Below are 18,893 nucleotides of genomic sequence, written 5' to 3'. Positions count from 1 at the left end.
TGAAGGGGGGTGCTATTTTTTAAAATTATTTTTTTAAATGGGTGCCAAAAACAAAATGGCCACTGTGCATGCTCAAATGGCCTCTGTGAGGCCCTAGGCCATGCCATATTCAGCGGCCATTTTTTTTAAAAAAATATTTTTTTAAATGGCCACCGCACATGTTCAAATGGTCCCTGTGAGACTCTAGAGGCCAGTGGGGGGAGGGGAAACCTTTGCAGACCCCCACACACACGGCCTTTAGGAAGCCCCCCGAAGGAGCTACAGTTATTATTTTTTAATTATATAATATAAGTCACTGTACACATATTCAGTTTGGCACTATGTACAGAGAATCAGGGTTTGTGAATACTGACCTGAAGCTTATGAGCTAGGATTGTATTCATTTGCTCTTACTTTGCTTCTTGTGATAAGTGAGTTAAATGTGATGTCCTAATAATATGGCTATTAATGGTGAGTTTGTCTTTGAAATAGTGTGAAATCCTTAGTATTAAGGCCCACTGGGAGTTTCTTGCTCTCTTTCTCTCATTTTAACTGTCTTTCTGAAATACTAGAATATATTCCAAGCAGTGACACAGTTTACTCTGCATATCCTTTAATTATTTTCAGAGTATCTGGGAAAAGTCCAATTCTTCATTTATTTTTAAAACCTATGTAATAGTGATGCTACAATGCATAGTAGAGAATTAGACAGGCACTTCTGTTTAGTTTTCCAAGTACACCTCCACATAGCATTTGGGTATTTCATGAGCCCCCACATACTGAAATTTGTAGTTTTCCAGCATTTTTTGGTCTGGCTATGTCTTCTGCTAAATAGTTTTTGAAATATTAAAAGATTAACAAGTTTAACTTGTATTTTTCAGCTGATATTATGGTAAAGTTATCTGAAAGATGGGTGTCAGATGTTTGGACAGGGGGCACAATTTCAGTGCTTGCCCTAGGCGCTATTTTCCCTAGATACACCTCTGTGGCTGGCACATGCAAGGGGTCAGCAGGGAGAGAGGCAAACATGAGCCCACTCTCCCCTAGCTATGCACCTGGTCTATAAAAGTATGCATGGTATGGAGAGAATGGATTGAGATATTTTTCTCCCTTTTTTCACAACGCTAGAACCAGAGGTCATCCCATGGAACTGATTGCCAGGAAATGTAGGACTGACAAAAGGAAGTACTTTTTTTACAAAGTGCGTAATTAAGCTGTGGAACTCTCTGCCACAGAATGTGGTGATGGCCACTAGCTTGGATGTCTTTAAAAGGGGCTTAGACAAATTCATGGATGGCAGGTCTATCAATGGTTACTAGTCTTGATGGCTATATTGATTGAGTGATTGATTGATTGATTTGATTTGATTTTTATACTGCCCTTCCGAAATGGCTCAGGGCAGTTTACAATAAAAAACAGAAACCATTAAAACCAACAGAGATATAAATATTAACACCAATTTAAAAACATCTTAAAAAACAAACTATCATAACAATTAAAATCCTGAAAACCAGGTTAGCATTAAAACAGTTAAAACTAATTAAAAACCCTGAAATGCCAGGCCAAACAGATGGGTTTTTAGGGCTCTCTTGAAGGTCTTTCTCGGTTTTGGAAAGCTAAGGGTTTTTAAATGTTCATAGGCAGCTTCTCTGAGCACGCTGCAGATATGACTCATCGCTGATAGGAGTAATTCCTGATCTAGGTGACTGAGAAGGCTACTAAGAGCTGATTAAAACTGGTTCAGCCAGTTTATTCATTAACTGACCTGAGTCAGGAAAGGAAAATTCCATTAGCCACAATGGTGTGTTCGCTGCTGGCCTGCACTGTGCCGGGTAGCTGAGAGTGATTATGTCCTGTGCCGGGTGCTTTAGAGACAGAGGCAGGAATGGGGAAAGAAAAATGTGGGATGGGAATATGTTGAGTGTTGAAATGTTTCCATCGCTTGTCACAGTTTCCCCAATAACAGATTTGAGTGTCTGCAACTGAGAAAATTGTAACTGCCCTCGCCAACCGTGACCTGAGTATAAACGGTTTGGTGATTTTTTTTTTTTATTTTGGGGGGTTGGGGTAATCTTGGGGGGTCAAGGGGTCATTTCTGGGGGCCAGGGGCAATTTCTGGGGGTTTGGGGCAATTTGTGGGGTCCAGGATGATTTCTGGGGGTTGGGGGGGCATTTCCGGGGGTCAGATATCATTTCTGGGGGTCAAGGGGACAGTTCCGGGGGTCAAAGGGTCATTTTCGGGGGCTGGGGGGATTCTTTCAATTTTTTGTCCTTTTTTTCATTTCTTTTTTGGTCGCTTTCCAACCATGATTCCCCTAACACTATTTGCCATTGAAACCAATGGTTCTCCAACTGCATATTTGCCAGGAATTGCCAGGTTTCCAGGAATGGAAACCTCGTGGTTGGCGAGGGATGACTATATGTGTGTGACAGTTGAAAGGCAACTGTGTGTGACAGTTGGAAGGCAACTCTGGGAAGAGCAGACACAGCTGAGAAGCTGAGCAAGCCCTTCTAAACATCTAGCCTTTTCCACTTCAAACAAACTAAGAGGGGAGTTTTGCAGGGGCTGTTTCTCTCTAAGGGGTAGGTCTTAGTCTCTCTATCTCTGTGTGTGTTACTTGTTAGGGTTACTTGTTAGGGTTAAGATATCACAGGGCTAGGAGTTCTTAGGGTTACCTAAAGGTGGTGTTTACTTAGTAGTGGGGGTGGAGTCAGCTAGGGCTGGGAGGGGCCCCACATTCCTTCCTTTGACTCACATCCAGTGTGACAGTTGGAAGCCTACACTACATATGAGGTGTAGGCCCGAGAGCATAGCGGACAGAGCATAGCGGACAGGGATAGCCAACAGGACATAGGAGTTTTTCAGGAGTTTAGCGGGAAGTGTGCGGGGGAGCCTGGAACAAGCCCCCGCAATCACAAGGATCACAAGGAGCCTGGTAGAGAAGAGAACGTAAGTACATACCCCTCCCTCGTATCCCTCATATTCTTGGGAAAGGCTGTTTGGACAGTTAAATAGCTGACCATTACAGCTGAGACCTATCCTAATAAACTATCTAATAAACGGACAATAAGATCCCTAAATACTGTAAAGAGCCAACTAAAACAGTATGAAGATAGAAGGTCGGCAGGGGAAGGGGCACTTCACAGTGTATTGCACAGAGTGCCACATGTACGACTATTTGCCCCATGGGCAGAAGTCATGGGTGTGTGATCGGTGCAAGGAGCTCCTGGCTCTCAGGGAACAAATCCGTTCCCTCGAGACCAAGGTGGCAGATCTGGAGAAGCTCAGGGAGACAGAACTATGGTGAGACAACACTTGGAGTACTGCGTACAGTTCTGGTCACCACATCTTAAAAAGGACATTGTTGAACTGGAGAAGGTACAGAAGAGGGCAACCAAGATGATCAGGGGCCTAGAGCACCTTTCTTATGAGGCAAGACTACAACACCTGGGGCTTTTTAGTTTAGAAAAAAGACGACTGCGGGGAGACATGATAGAGGTCTATAAAATCATGCATGGCGTGGAGAAAGTGGAGAGAGAGAGATTCTTTTCCCTCTCACACAACCCTAGAACCAGGGGTCACTCCATGAAATTGATTGCCAGGAGGTCTAGGACCAACAAACGGAAGTACTTTTTCACACAATGCGTGATCCACTTGTGGAACTCTCTGCCACAGGATGTGGTGACGGCCAACAACCTGGATGGCTTTAAGAGGGGTTTGGATGACTTCATGGAGGAGAGGCTACTAGTCAGTTTGGATGACTTCATGGAGGAGAGGCTACTATCAATGGCTACTAGTCAGAGGGCTGTGGGCCACCTCCAGCCTCAAAGGCAGGGTGCCTCTGAGTACCAGTTGCAGGGGAGTAATGGCAGGAGAGAGGGCACGCCCTCAACTCCTGCCTGTGGCTTCCAGCAGCATCTGGTGGGCCACAGTGTGAAACAAGAAGCTGGACTAGATGGGCCTTGAGCCTGATCCAGCAGGGCTGTTCTTATGTTCTTATCCCACTTGTTAAAAATATTGTGTTTGTCATGATGTGTGTGTGTGTGTGTGTGTGTGTGTGTGTGTGTGTGTGTGTGTGTGTGATGCTTAATTTGCAGCAGGGATGGGGCTCCAAAGGCCTTTACATCCAGGCTCCAAAATTACCTAAGTGCACCTCTGTTCATACAGGCTGTGTGTTGTGAACCAAGCCTGATTTTGTGCTCAGGAGCTAACAGAGGAAATTAGGCCTGTTTCACCAATGTCACAATGTGACCAGTTCTTTTATACAGTGACCATGTAGGATCTGGGCACACAAGATAGAAAGGAGATCAAAGCAATCCTAAATGATTCAGTGGGCTTTATTGAGTACAAAAGAATAACAACAACAATCTAACTAAGCAGAAAGCAAAACAATCTATCAGAATTACTAACAATATTTCAACCATAGCCAGCAACAACATTCACCCAGTGTTCCTAACTAACATATGTATGTGTATTAAATCTTCCTAGAGCCTAATATAATTCAGATATAGACGGAAAGGGCGGGGTGGTGGTGGTAAGGATGGTTGAGGACTGGCATGGGTTGGGGAGATCAGGAATTAGTAGGGGGAAGGAGAAGAAGGGGAAAGGATGGAGGGATCCAAGGCTTGTGGAGCAGCATATTACCAGGGTCAGAGGCTTGAGAGCAGTGGGGCTTTCAGCTGAAGGAGAGAGGCTGTAGCTAGAGACAGAAGCTTGGGAGCGATGGTCAGGCTTCTGGTGGTCAAGCAGGCAGTTTGCTCAAAGCGAGGCAGAGGGTGAGAGGACCATGGCTGGGGAAGTCTTGACTTCTCACTGTGCAGCAGAAGTCTCAGACAGTTCCTGTCCATGGACAGAGTTCCTGCTTGTTGTCCCGCAGCTTAGCAGCAAACTCTGGGATGGCTCTTGAGCATGCTTGTTAGGCAAGACTGCTTGGGAGTATCATGGCCTGGGAGTCTTGACTTCTCACTATGCAGCAGAAGTCACAAACAGTCCCTTCTGCTTGGAAAGAGTTCCTGCCTCTAGCCCCGTGGCTTAGGTAGCAAACCCTTGGATTGCTCATGAGCAAGTCTTGCTTGTAGGCAAAAGATTGATGACTCTGTTCAGTAAACCTCATTCTTTATAGTTGTATCTTCCTTTGATCTCCATAGAGTCTATTCAAAATATCCTCACCCTTCCTGGATCCCCAAAAGGTGACAATTTTCTGTTACCTTCTGGATATTGTCTTTTAATTATTCAGGATATTAGCTCAGTCCAGGGAGATCTGAATCCCATCTTCTGTAAGCTGCTATTTAGGAGAGGGGACATTCTACTTTGCCCAAAGCAAATCTGCATCTCTGAACTGCAAATGGGCATCTTCTCTTGTCCCCAGATTTCTGGTGCTTGGTCTCAGAAGGTGTTAAAAGGTGTTAATAAAATAAGAATTAAAATCTATAGGTGTTTTCTTTGTGTGCATTTACCTAGAGTGGAATTTCTATAGACAGCAATTTAGTATGCCCTTTGGGCATAGCAAAGCAATCATTGACAAGGATTAACATAGACCTTGCAGGAGGAAGATAGTGCTCAGCTTCTCACTTCTTCCAGACATTATCTGATAGTGGGTTAGATTTTAGCATTTGGATCGCTTGGGCCTGGCCTTCGTGTTTCTTTGAGTACCCATTTCACAATACAATGCTGGATTGCTTCTTCCTTCACAGAGCAGTTAGCCGAGGCAGTCATGAGACATGGGTGTCAGTTCACCTTGAGTTCAGGCATTAATTCATTCCTTAATAAAATGGAATCAGACACAGGCCTGAATTTCATATAATTCTGGGTTGGTAGCTCTGGATTGAACGTTGGGGTCAGGGGGTCCCCAACACATGCTGACAACACAAGTTCTTTTTAAAGATTACTTTGCAAGCTCTTTAGCTGCAAAGAAAGGGAAATTCAGCATGGCTAAGGGTCCGTCAGGCAAATTTTGTGCCATAGTTAGACTGTTTCAAATTGGAACTACCACCAGAACACAGATGGGTTTTTTTTACTTACAGTCTGGTCCTAATCAAATGACTGGTGAAATCACCTAATCCCAATATATTTTTTGCAAGTGAGGCAATAGTAATCAATTTTAAAATTATATTCTAAATGACATCTTTCCAGTTAAGATGGGTGGTAGCTTCTGATCTGAAGTGACTTCCAAAAACTAACAAGTACCCCCCCAAAAATGATCCCCTTGAGAGTCTAAGTCTAAGACCTTCCCCTGAGAAAAAGGACTACAAGAGTTTAAGCCATGGATTTGATTTTTTTTTAATTTCCCCCTCCTTTTATTTATTTTTCCTAGCTTTAACTTCAAGCTCTGGCTATAGTTTTGTTGGGGTGGGGGGCAGGTTGTGATTTTTCTTTAAATTTTTATCAGGTCTCCTGTTCTGGGTTCTATTCTTTGTGTTGCTGAGACTACCTAGAGTGGTGAGATGCCTACTGAATTCGTTAATATGTTTTGACCTTTTTAGGATCAGCTCTTCTAACCTATTTTAAATGTAACTCAAATAAAATTTTTAGTTACATTTAAAATAGGATTCTTGATCAACTATTTGCTTTGCCTGGAAGGTGAACCACAACTAAACCTGGGAACTTAGAATAAAATTAAAATTTGGGCTTTTAAGATATTAGTGAGTGGGTTTTTTGTTGCTCTCTTGTGAATATTTCCTTTGTACATAAGGAAGGTTTTGAGGATTTGAGGATAGCTTGTCATCTCTCTTTCTTGGGAGGAAATGTATTTTAAAATAATGTAATGAATTTAAGTTTCCTATTGAGTTCTAAAAGAAAGTCTGGAAAGTTTCCCTTTATAACTGTAAGGTGCCTCCACTACCAATGGGATCTGACAACCAAACATGCCTATAAAATGGTATATTTGATCCTTCTATGTCAGCCTTCAAAGTTCTCGTTTGAATAGTTGAATATTTTCTACTACCATCAAGATCTGCACCTGTGGTGGCTCTACCTGGGCCTGCACCCTAGGTTTCAAGGCCCACCTCATTATTCATGAACAAGGGGGGCGGGGGGAATGGTTCCTCAATACAAGCAAATCAGACACAGGCAAGCAGGATTTGGATTCCAGAGTTCAGACAGGTAGTGGTCCAAGACTCAGGCAAACTGACAAGGAAGAGTTTTAGGAGTCAAGTCCAAGGTGAAATGATTACTAAAATGATTAAAACAGACCAAGTGAGAAGGATTTGGCCAAGGCTTGATTTGTTTCCTTAAAAAAAACCCCATTAAATTTCCTGCAAAATGACAACACATGTTATATTCAGCTAGCTCATGTGAAGAATCAGGATATGAAATCTCCTTTGACTTTGATAGATAAGGATGATGCTTCAAATACTCAGCTCAGCTCTAATTTGGGAAGATCTGCCTACTATCCATATATAAAGTGTACCCATGTATTTCCCATTTGGAATAAAATCAGTAATGATAAAAAGAAGTTCCAGGGAGCCTCTGACAAGATAAACGGAACCCCCTGGCTCTTGAAGTTCTCTTACAGGAAGTGAATATTCTATTCCTGACTGGAGTATGGATGTTGGTGTAGAAAGAATTTAGCAGGGAAACAACTTATAGCTATATCTTTATAATCATTAAATTATTATTAATTTTGATGGCTTTCCAGTTTGGCTTTCAGAATATTACAAGGTCAACATGATGGACAGCTATGGGAGATGAATGTCTGCCTACATGCACTCTAATCACCTATGAACTAAAACATGTTCCCAGCATTGCAATGAGATTTCTCCGGTATATACAATATATCTGTTGATCCCTGGATTATAGTTATTTATACATTTTCAGTACAAAACCCCAAAAGAGTTGTGCCATATCAGACTCAAGATCCACAAGGTTAGCATTCTGTTTCCCACAGTGATCAAGGAGATGCTTCAGAGAAGCTCAGAAGCAGGGCATAAAAGCAGTTGTCCCCAAAACACACTGTTGCCCCTGGCAACTGGCATTCAGAAAATGTTCTGCCTCTGTACATGGAGTTTCCATATAGTCATCATAACTAACAGCCAGTGATAGACCTCTCTTCCATGAATTGGTCTAGTCCACTTTTAAATCCATCTAAGCTTGGGGTATCATCACATCCCATGGCAATAAATCCCATAAACTAATTGTGTGCTTTCCCCTGTCTGCCCTGAATCTTCAGCCAATTAAACTTCTTTTGCTCTGCTCTCTTCACACCATGCATAATTATGTAAATCTCTATCATGGCCTCCCGTAGTCACTTCTTTTCTAAACTAAAGACCTCCAATTTTTATTTAGGGAAGGTTATCTAATCCTCTGATCATTTTAGTTGCCCTTTTTAAAGTTGGGCTGATAGAACTATGCCAAGTGAAGCTACACCATAGATTTGTATCATGGCATTACAAAACTGGAAGTTTTATTTTCAACCGTATTCTAATAATTTCTAGGATGGGATTTACTTTTTCACAGCTGCTGCACACTGAGCTGATGTTTTGGTTCAGCTCTCCACCACATCCTCAAGATCTCTTCCCTGTTTAAAACTTGCTTATCAAATCCCATCAGTGTATATCTGAAACTAGGATTTCATTCCCCAGTGTGCATCACTTTATATCTACTTACATTGCATCTTCGTTGTCATGTTGTTACCCATTCATACAGTTTGGAGCGATCTTTTTTGAATTCTGTAATCCACTTCAGTTTTCACCTCTGAATAATTTGGTATCATCAAACTTGGCCACCTCACCTTATTCCAGATAACTTATGAACAACTTTAATAACACTACCCTAATAGATTCTTTTGGGGGGAATCCCACATCTCCCTTCCATTCTGAAAACTGTCCATTTATTTCTATGCTCTTCCATTTATTAACCAGTTACAGATCCATAAGAGGACCTGACTCTTATCCTATGGCTATGAAGTTTATTCAGAAGCCTTTTGTCAGGGACTTGTCAAAAGCTCTTTGAAAGTTCAAGGATAGATTACCAGGTTACCCCATCTACACTCCTGTTGATAAGCTAAAGAATTCTACAAGGTAGGGCAGGATAGGGGTGTGCAAGCTGGCTCAGTTCGGGCCAGGCTTGATGTTGAACCAGCTCTGCTCAACGGGTTTTGTTCCAAATCAGACTGAGCCCAGCTGGCCTGAGTTTGAACTGAACTGGGCCTGGCTCGAACTGAGAATTCTCAGTGAGAATTCCCCTTTACCAGTACAGGGGCAGAGGGGCTTTTGTAAGTTTAGAGGGGGAGGGAGGGGAGTAAATGTGTACTTACAATTAGAAGCCACGGCTGTGGTGGCTACCGCAGGGGGGCAGGGGGGGCCAGCCCCTCCTACCAGCCTTGCCCTGAGTAGCCCAGCTACTGGCGGCCCAGTTCAGGCCTGTTTTGGGCCTCTGCACATTTGTGGAGTTCACTGAAATGGCCTGCACAAATGCGTGGAGGATAATTTACTGACATCAGCATATGAGCAGAGGCCTTAATCAGGCCCAAACGGGGCTGTTGCCAGCTGGGCTACTCAGGGGGAAGCCAGTTGGGGTGTGGCGGGGAGCTGCCACCCTGTCCACACACACCGCATGGCTGCCACCGCAGCTTCTAATTTTAAGTACACATTTACTCCTCTCCCGCCCCTCTATACTTGCAACAGTCCCCCTCTCCCATACTGGTAAAGGGGAATCCTCACTGGATTCCTCTTTACCACTCTAGCTTCGAGCTGGTTGAACTAGCTGAGTTTGAACTTGAACCAGGTCCAGTTCGACTGGGCCAAACCTGAGGCAGGCCAGATCAGCTCAAATCCAGTTCGGATTGAAGCCAAATTGGCAAATCCAGCTTTGTGCACAACCCTATGATAGGACTTCATTTGTCAGAAATCACACTGATTCTTTACCAGTAAGTTTTTATGGGTGTTTGTGGTGGGGGTCAGGCATGCCTGATAATTTTATTTTTAACAATGCTTTCCACCAGTTTATTAAGAACACATGTGACTAACATATAATGTTCTGAATCCCTTGGAGATTTTTTTTTAAAGAAGATATATAGTTTTCAATAGGCGACTTTCCAATGAACATAATTGAAATTGTCCATAATTCCATCACTTTCTCCTCTGAAAGCCCCTTGATTTCTTTCTCTATGTCAAGATCATACTCAGCATTTTTATTTAGTTATAGTTATAGTTATAATTTGTCACATTTATATACCAACCTATATAAAATCTCAGAGTGGTTTACAATCCAATGAAACAATACCTAAAAATCATTTTTGGAAGGGCGGTATAGAAATTGAATTAATAATAATAATAATAATAATAATAATAATAATAATTCGATTTCTATACCGCCCTTTCAAAAATGGCTCACGGCAGTTTACACAGAGTTTACATTGTTATATACATGGTTTACACTGATATAAATTATCAGATTAAAATTACCATAAATTAAAACTTTAAAATTTTTGAACTTTAGAAATGTCATAAACTAAAAGCCTGATAAAACAGATGTGTTTTCAAAAGCCATTTAAAAATAACCAGCCTCGATTTCATTTAGGAGTGTGTTCCAGAGCCTCAGGGATCACCCTTATCCACACACCTGTTGACAATCTCAAATAACTCCAAATGGTTGGAGTTGGAGTCATGTTGGCATCTCTGTGGCATCATTGTCTTGTGTGCTATGTGTTGTCGTGGGGTGATAGTGTGGGGGCATCTCCACTTCAGTGTGGTGAGGTTACAGTTATGTCTTCATGTCAGCATGTGGGGATTGACTCCTTTCATGGAAACATTGTTGACACATGAACTACACACATCGTAATTCTCTGTGTCTTGTGCCCACAGAAACCCTTTTTTTTTAAAGGTGGCAGGAGCAGAGGCGTATCTAGTGAAAATTGCGCCTAGGGCGAACACTGAAATTGCGCCCCCTGTCCAAACATCTGACACTCATCTTTCAGATAACTTTACCATAATATCAGCTCAAAAATGCAAGTCAAGCTCGTTAATCTTTTAATATTTCAAAAACTATTCAGCAGTAGCCAGACCAAAAAATGCTGGAAAACTACAAATTTCAGTATGCTGGGGCTCATGAAATACCCAAATACTATGTGGAGGTGTACTTGGAAAACTAAACAGAAGTGCCTGTCTAATTCCCAGATTCCCAGACTTTTCCCAGATACTCTGAAAATAATTAAAGGATATGTAGAGTAAACTGTGTCACTGCTTGGAATATATTCTAGTCTTTCAGAAAGACAGTTAAAATGACAGAAAGAGAGCAAGAAACTCCCAGTGGGCCTTAATACTAAGGATTTAACACTGATTCAAAGACAAACTCACCATTAATAGCCATATTATTAAGACATCACATTTAACTCACTTATCACAAGAGCAAATGAATACAATCCTTACTCATAAGCTTCAGCTCAGTATTCACAAGCCCTGATTCTCTGTACATAGTGCCAATCTGAATATGTGTACAGTGTCTTATATTATATATATATATTTTTTTTTTAAAAAAAAACTTTTTACCTCTAGCCCCTTCAGGGGGCTTTCTAAAGGCCGTGGGGCGATGGGGGGTCTGCAAAGGTTTTCTCTCCCCCCACTGGCCTCTAGGGCCTTGCAGGGACAATTTGAGCATGTGCGGTAGCCATTTTTAAAATTAACATTTTTTTTAAAAAAAATGGCCGCTGAAAACAAAATGGTCACCGTGCATGCTCAAATGGCCTCTGCAAGGCCTGGCATGGCCTAGAGCCTCACAGAGGCCATTTGCGCATGCATGGTGGCCATTTTGTTTTCGGCAGCCATTTTTTAAAAAAATTAATTTTACAAAATGGCGCCCCCCTTAAAGTGGCGCCCAGGGCATGTGCCCTGCCTGCCCTACCCTAGATACACCCCTGGGCAGGAGAGATTAGGGCTGCTGTTGTGAGTTTGATACCAGTGTGAAATCTGTTAAGCGTCTTCTCTGTCCTGAACATTGAAAATCAATTTAAAACATCTCAGAAAATAGAGTTATGGGAATGCATACTGACCCAGCAAGGGTTGGATAAAAAACTTGGTTTTGCTGGCTGTCTGGGACTATGAACACAGTACACAAAGGGTGTGAAGCGGATGATCTGCCACAATACATGGCAAGTGGGCTGCAGTCACTCTGGTGGGCTACATGTTATGCAGGTCTGGTGTAGGTCATTTCTTAGGAGCTTATCTGTGGTGTACTAAATTTAAAAAATGCAGCCATGAAGGTTGTGGAAAGGAAGAAAGAGCTTCTTAAAACTCCACAGATCACAATGGGCTGTTTTCTACTTCCTTCAAAGTGGAACAAATCAGTTTTTAAACAAACAAACCAACCAACCAACCAGCCATTCATTAGTAAATTAGTTCCCAAATGGTGTACCCTGCTATGGATAATCGGTCATAGCTGATAAGTGTCCCTCATCCTTATAGCAGTAGCAGCCATTGCAATGGATGGCCCACTGAGCAAGAGGTGATGCTTTATGGTGGTGGCAGATGCAATTAAAGCCATTTATGATCTGATTAGGTCTGGGGAGTTGATTAAAGTGAAAATTGTCCACCCATTATCCAGCAAGGACTTAGATTGAAATGATAGGCTGATAGAAATCAAGGTTGATAGAAATCAAAGAGAGTTTGCAAATTGCTCTTGAATTTTAAAATGGTCTATTCTTCATAGTAATTAATGAAGGCCCTTGTGGGTTCTGGAGAATTCATACAGGTTAGACAGCTTAAAAACAGCTTTATTATTAGCACGTGAAACTGATTGCACTAGCCAGGCTGAAGATATAGATATGATTTAATACTCAGTTCTTAGCATAACCTTTTCCCCATTGTGTAATCTCAGCATATTTTGAAACGTAGGCTGCACCGAAATATTAATTTCTGATTTAGATTTTGGCTGGCTCATCATACATAGCCAGCAGGTGTCACTGCTGAGAAGCACTGTATTTAACTGTAACTAGATCACTGAGAGCATCACCAGGAATGCTGTATCATATTATCTCACAAAATCCTGGCTTTAGCACAGGCATAGAGTACTATTTCTCATTATTTTGTAATATTCCAATTTAATTACCATAAGCTTATTAAGCCTTAAAGGTGTTTTTGGTGGTGGTGGCGGCTTTATTTATTTTTTATTTTTTGAAATAAAAACATTTATATCCCACTCTTCCTCTGAGGAGCTCAGAGTGGTATACACAGTTATCTTTATCCTCACAACAACTCCATGAGACAGGTTAGGCTGAGAGATACATGTGTGGCCCAGTCACCCAGTGAGTTTCATGGTTGAATGAGGATTCAAACCCTGGTCTTCCCGGTCCTAGTCCAACACTCTAAACACTTGTCCAGTGGCCACAAATGGTAGTGAAATGGTAAATTTTATTTGTTTGTTTATTTGTTTGTTTAAAATATTTACACCCCACCAAGCAGTACACTACTGCTTGGGGCAGCTAACAACAATAAAATAGATACAATGTAAATGTTGACTAACAAGCAGAAGGTTGCTGGTTCAAATCCCCACTGGTACTATATTGGGCAGCAGCAATATAGGAAGATGCTGAAAGGCATCATCTCATACTGCATGGGAGGAGGTAATGGTAAACCCCTTCTGTATTCTACCAAAGAAAACCACAGGGCTCTGTGGGTGCCAGGAGTCGAAATCGACTTGACAACACACTTTACACTTTAAAATAAAACTAATAAAATTAACAAAATTAAGTAAACAAGTTAAACGTCCAGTCCACAATCAGAATTAAGTTTCAGATTACAAATTATTCAAAAGCTAAAAAGTGAGAATTATAAAAACTAAAAAACCTACCAGATATAACCAAAGATGGAGCATTAAAAAGCCTCTGTAAAAAGATGTGTTTTTAGTTGTTTTTTAAATGGTAGAGAACCTTACCTGTCCAGGCTATATTAAATATTTAAACTGCTCTACAGAACATAAAAACCAAGGCAACTAAAAAGCCAATAATTATTTTAAAAGCTGGTCCATTTTCTGCTTTTGCTCGTAGTACCCTGCATTTAACTACTGAGCATATCTGTTGCTAGCAGACCTCAGTAAACACCATCATCCCAGGCTACTGCAGAAAGTGGTTTATGAATGATGGAACATCATGTGTACTTGGCAGAAGAACAAATGATCACATATTAAGTTTTTATAATCCACATATCACATTTTCTTAGTTGTCCCCCCCCCCTTTTCTTATTATCCTTTCATAGTAACCCTCATAAAGAATGAAGAGAACAGCTGGTAAATCTTGTACATGAGGGTCTAGACTCATGTTTCTAAGGGCCAAACTAAGCATAATAGAAACAGCTTGCTTATTCAATCTGCCCTATCAACAGTGCCAAAACAGTCCTCTGGGAAAGAGGGGCTGTATACCAGTAGTTGCAGTTAGCGGAACCAAGTGGAAAGCCATTGCTTCCAAACAACTCCCTGGGTGGAACAATTTCCAACCTTCCATGTGGTTCCATTTTCAAGAGGTTATTTATTACAATACTGATGTACCTCATGAATTGGGCTTCATGGGAGGGAGAGAGGGCAAATTTTTCTAATTGTCAGCGGACCTAGTTCAGTTCTGGGCTGAGGAAAAATGTGTCTGTGGTGAGGTAAGGTAGGAGAGGAGGAAGTATTAAATGATATCTCATCTGCATGCATCCCTGGTACAAACTGGAGTCACTCCCTGCCTTCTGCTTTATATGTGAATGGGTCAGCCACATGAACAACAAATGAGGTTACCCCTGTAACATCTCATCTGGCTTTAAACAGAAACCCAATTAATGAGGTCTATTAGTAGTGTAGTAAATAACTTCTTTAAAATGGACCACATGGAAAGTTGGAAATTGTTCCACCCATAAAGTCCTTGGGAAGCAATTACTTTCCACTTGGTTCAGCTAAATGCACACTACATTTGTGCAACTCCTCTCTTCCAGAGGATTGTTTTGGCACGGTTGAAATTGACTGAACAGTGTGAGGACACCATTCACACAATGGAGCTGTTCCACTGTTACTGAGGCATATGGATTAGGTGTCAATAATCTTTCAGCATTTTCGAAGATTTACAAAGGCTTCCATAAAATACGCTTCCTTATTTGTGTTGTGTGTGTGTGTGTGTGTGTGTGTGTGTGTGTGTGTGTTTGCATACATTTATTCATATACCTGAATATAAATTGCTTTATATGGTGGGGGTTTGGAGGAACCAAAGAACATACATCATAGATAGGAAGCTTTATACACTTTAAGCCAGGCCTGCTCAACTTCAGCCTTCCTGCAGATGTTGGCCTTCAGCCCTCATAATCCCTGGCTATCAACCTCTGGGGCTGAGGATTATGGGAGTTGTGGTCTAAAAACAGCTGGGAGGCCAAAGTTAAGTGGTGGCAACATGGTGTCGCTGTTGCTGGGCAATGACAGGAGGAATGCTGAGACTCCATAGAGTGTGGCAACTGATGGGAGAGAATGGCCAATGAGTACTGCAGCAGGCATAGAGCTGACATGTTTCTGGGTTTATCTGAGACTCCCTCTCTATGGTTTCGGGAGCAGGCACAGTACAAAACCCAGGTTATGGTGGCCGCAAAATTTGGACAACATGATTCCACATTCAAACCTGACACTCAGTCAGCGAAACTCACTACAAACTGAAGATTCAATTTACGCTTTGGCGAGGGAGACCTTGGGTCTCTCTCACAATGAAACTGCGATTTCACTCATTCAGACCACCACTAAATCAAACCTCTGCCTCATTCACCTCCAATTTGGCATTATGTGTGAAAGCATGGTCTATGTTTTACCACTGGACCAGGTTTACCTCTCTGCAGCTCTGGGCAGGAGGATGGTGCATGAGGTCTCAGAGTTCCTTGCAGTCACATTCCTGATCCAGCAGTGTATATTTTCTTAGCTTTTCCAGAGAAAAATGAATTTTACAAACTGGTAGGCAAAGTGCTCTTGCTGTTTTAAAAACCATAAGATCAAACCAGAACCCAAAATTGCTATAATTGGCACTATATTAACAAATAATTATGCTAAATCGTTCTGTGTTGCCATAAAGATTTATATTCAATATGTTACAGAGATGGGGTCCTTGGTGTAACATTTGCATTTTTTCATTTAGGAAGAACAATGCAGATAGATGTGAAATGCGTACAAATAATGCACCAGCTATATATGAGTTGTAGCGATATTAAGAGGTATCCTGATGCCAGAGTGCTTCGTCTTTTGTTCATTAAGCTACAGGATCTAGTTAAGATGCAGAGGTGCAGAAGCAACACAGTATCTTTATTTAGAGAGACATTAAAAATGAGTTCTATTCCAAATCACTGAATGTTCTAGCTGGAGAAACTGTTAATGGGCTGCAATTATTTTGTATTCATTACACTGCGCCAACCGTTTCCTGCATTTCCGGATGGGAACAAAAAACGTAATGAGACGATAATGTAACAAACCTATTTATTTCTTACATCAGGCCACAAATGCTCCCAACCCATCAACATGGCCATCCAGAATTGTGCAGCAGTGAAGATATGCTACAGCCTGATAAAAGAGTGGCCGACCAACAAGCAATTCTGTCTCTTCTCCCATGCATCAATCATAAATAGAAACAGGAAAGCTGGACTTCATTCTTTTCCTACCTCTTTCTGTTACTTCCACTCTCTGCCCTGACTGCTTTACATCTGACAGATCCCAGGGATGACTAGTTTTAAATATCACTTATACCCATAGGCAGAGAGAGAACAACAATAATAAAAGAAGAAGAAACTGGGTCATATATATGCTTTGATTGAAACTGGTAGGGACACTGCATTAAATGGCAGCCCTATATAAAGCTGGAACACAGTGCTGTCCTCTTCACTTGCACATAGCTGTCTATTCTATTTTTACTAGGAGCCTGTGAAGCAAAGAAAGAAATTGGTCATGTTATTCTTCAGGAATCAAATGGAGTTTTATCACATGCCTCAGTAGTGATTATTGGGGTCAATGGATTCTAATCCTTCCCACCCCATGTTACTGGCCAAAGTTTTTCTTCTTCCAAAGGATCAGATGATCCCATCGAGTGAGAGATTTCAGACGTGATGGTCTGGTATTAGAGGCAAAATGGTCTGGAAGTTGGTACTGGCTCAGCTTCAGTTTACACATTCTATGAATTAAAAGATCACGTGATCTGAATTTTGAAACGATTATATTGCATTTCAGGTGAGTGGGGTTTCTTTGTTTGTTTGTTTGTTTGTTTGTTTATGGCATTTGTGCATTCCATGAAAAGGATTACAGTTCACCAAGTAATTTATTTATCTATTTATTTATTTTATTTATTAGAGACATTTAATATACTGCCCACTCCGAAGACTCTGGGCGGTGTACAACAGGCGGCAAACAGGCAACATTAAAAATTACATTACATTAATAATTAAAAATTATTAAAGAACTAAAGTAACTACCAGAAAACAGAAAAATGAACTACAGGGCAAAGGCCTGGCGAAAAAGAAAAGTCTTCAATAGCAATTTGAAGATCGGTAAGGAAGGTGCTAGCCAGATCTGTGGGGGTGGGGAGTTCCAAAGGAGTGGGGCAGCAACCGAAAAGGCCCTTTTGAAAGGAAGCTTCCAGGCCCTTTACTCCAGTCATTTTCAAACTTTATAAAACTGTGCCATTGCTTCTAAACTGATTGGATGGCTGTGTTGACCACATAGTGACAACCTGCTTGGATTGCAGACATTATTATGAGTCATCTTGGTAGTCTGTTAGAGAGTGTGAGTTAGTGGTTATAGCAGAAATGTATTAAGAGTGAGTGTGGTCCTTTGGTCAGCTTCATTTTTGCTCCCCCTGGATCCAATCCCTATTGGAAGAACCCAAATGAGGTATCTAAATAAAATGAGTTATCTGCCTTTATTTATTTCTTTATCCATTCATTATTTATTTATTCAATTTATATACCGCCCTTCCTAAAGCGGCTCAGGGCAGTTTACATTAAAATTAAAAACACATAATAAAACAATTAAACTCAGGAAACATTTAAACCAGATTAAAACTCATTAAAATTCAAACTAGATATGAGCAAAAGCCAGGCTAAAAAGATAGTTCTTTAAGGCTTGATTTTGTAGTCTTACCTTTTGTTTCACAAATTACCGGAAAGTTGCATGATGTGTGCATAAGAACATAACAACAGCCCAAGGCCCATCCAGTCCAGCATCCTGTTTCACACAGTGACCTACCAGATGCCTCTGAGAAGCCCACAGGCAAGAGGTGAGGGTATGCCCTCTCTCCTGCTGTTGCTCCCCTGCAATTGCTATTTGGAGGCATCTTGCCTCTGAAGCTGGAGGTGACTATAGACACCAGACTAGTAGCCATTGATAGACCTGTCATCCCTGAATTTATCTAAGCCCCTTTTAAAGCCATCCAAGCTAGTGGCCATCACTACTTCCCATGGCAGAGAATTCCATAGATTAATTACACAATGTGTGAAAAAGTACTTATTTTTGTTGGTTTCCCCAAAATTCCCAGCCTGCAGTTTTATGGGATGACCCCTGGCTCTAGTGTTGTGAGATAAGGAGAAAAAATAATCTCTGTCCACTCTCTCTAATCCATACATACTTTTAGGGGCGTAACAAGGCTGGAATGGGCCCAGAGACAAAATTTTAAAATGGGCCCCTCGCTCACACACACACACACACACACACACACACACACACACACACACACACTTCACAATATATAGCCTTGAGGCGTGGGGGCCCCCAGGCAGCCGCCTCACCTTGCCTAATAGTAGTTACGCCCCTGCATACTTTTATAGCCCTCTATCAGGTTTCCCTGTAGTCACCTCTTTTCCAAACTAAAACACCTCAGATGCTGAAACCTTGCCTCATAAGGAAGGTGCTCCGGGTCCCTTGATCATCCTGGCTACCCTCTTCTGCACCTTTTCCAGTTCTAATCTAGGCATGATGCATGTATAGAAAATGG

The 18,893-nt window shown here is 41.5% G+C and overlaps 1 long non-coding RNA gene across 1 annotated transcript; it reads left to right on the top strand.

The window, feature by feature from the left end:
* Positions 1-2,568: 2,568 nt before the first annotated feature.
* On the top strand, positions 2,569-17,825 carry LOC128342733 (uncharacterized). Its single transcript, XR_008315135.1, has 3 exons — positions 2,569-2,929; positions 16,407-17,134; positions 17,255-17,825. It is a non-coding gene; the product is annotated as an uncharacterized LOC128342733 (long non-coding RNA).
* The last annotated feature ends 1,068 nt before the right edge of the window (positions 17,826-18,893 follow it).

The sequence above is a fragment of the Hemicordylus capensis genome, chromosome 2 (genome assembly GCF_027244095.1).
Source record: "Hemicordylus capensis ecotype Gifberg chromosome 2, rHemCap1.1.pri, whole genome shotgun sequence".
Lineage (NCBI taxonomy): Eukaryota > Metazoa > Chordata > Lepidosauria > Squamata > Cordylidae > Hemicordylus > Hemicordylus capensis.
Note: the sequence above shows the minus strand (reverse complement) of the source record. Positions and strands in the feature narration are given on the sequence as shown.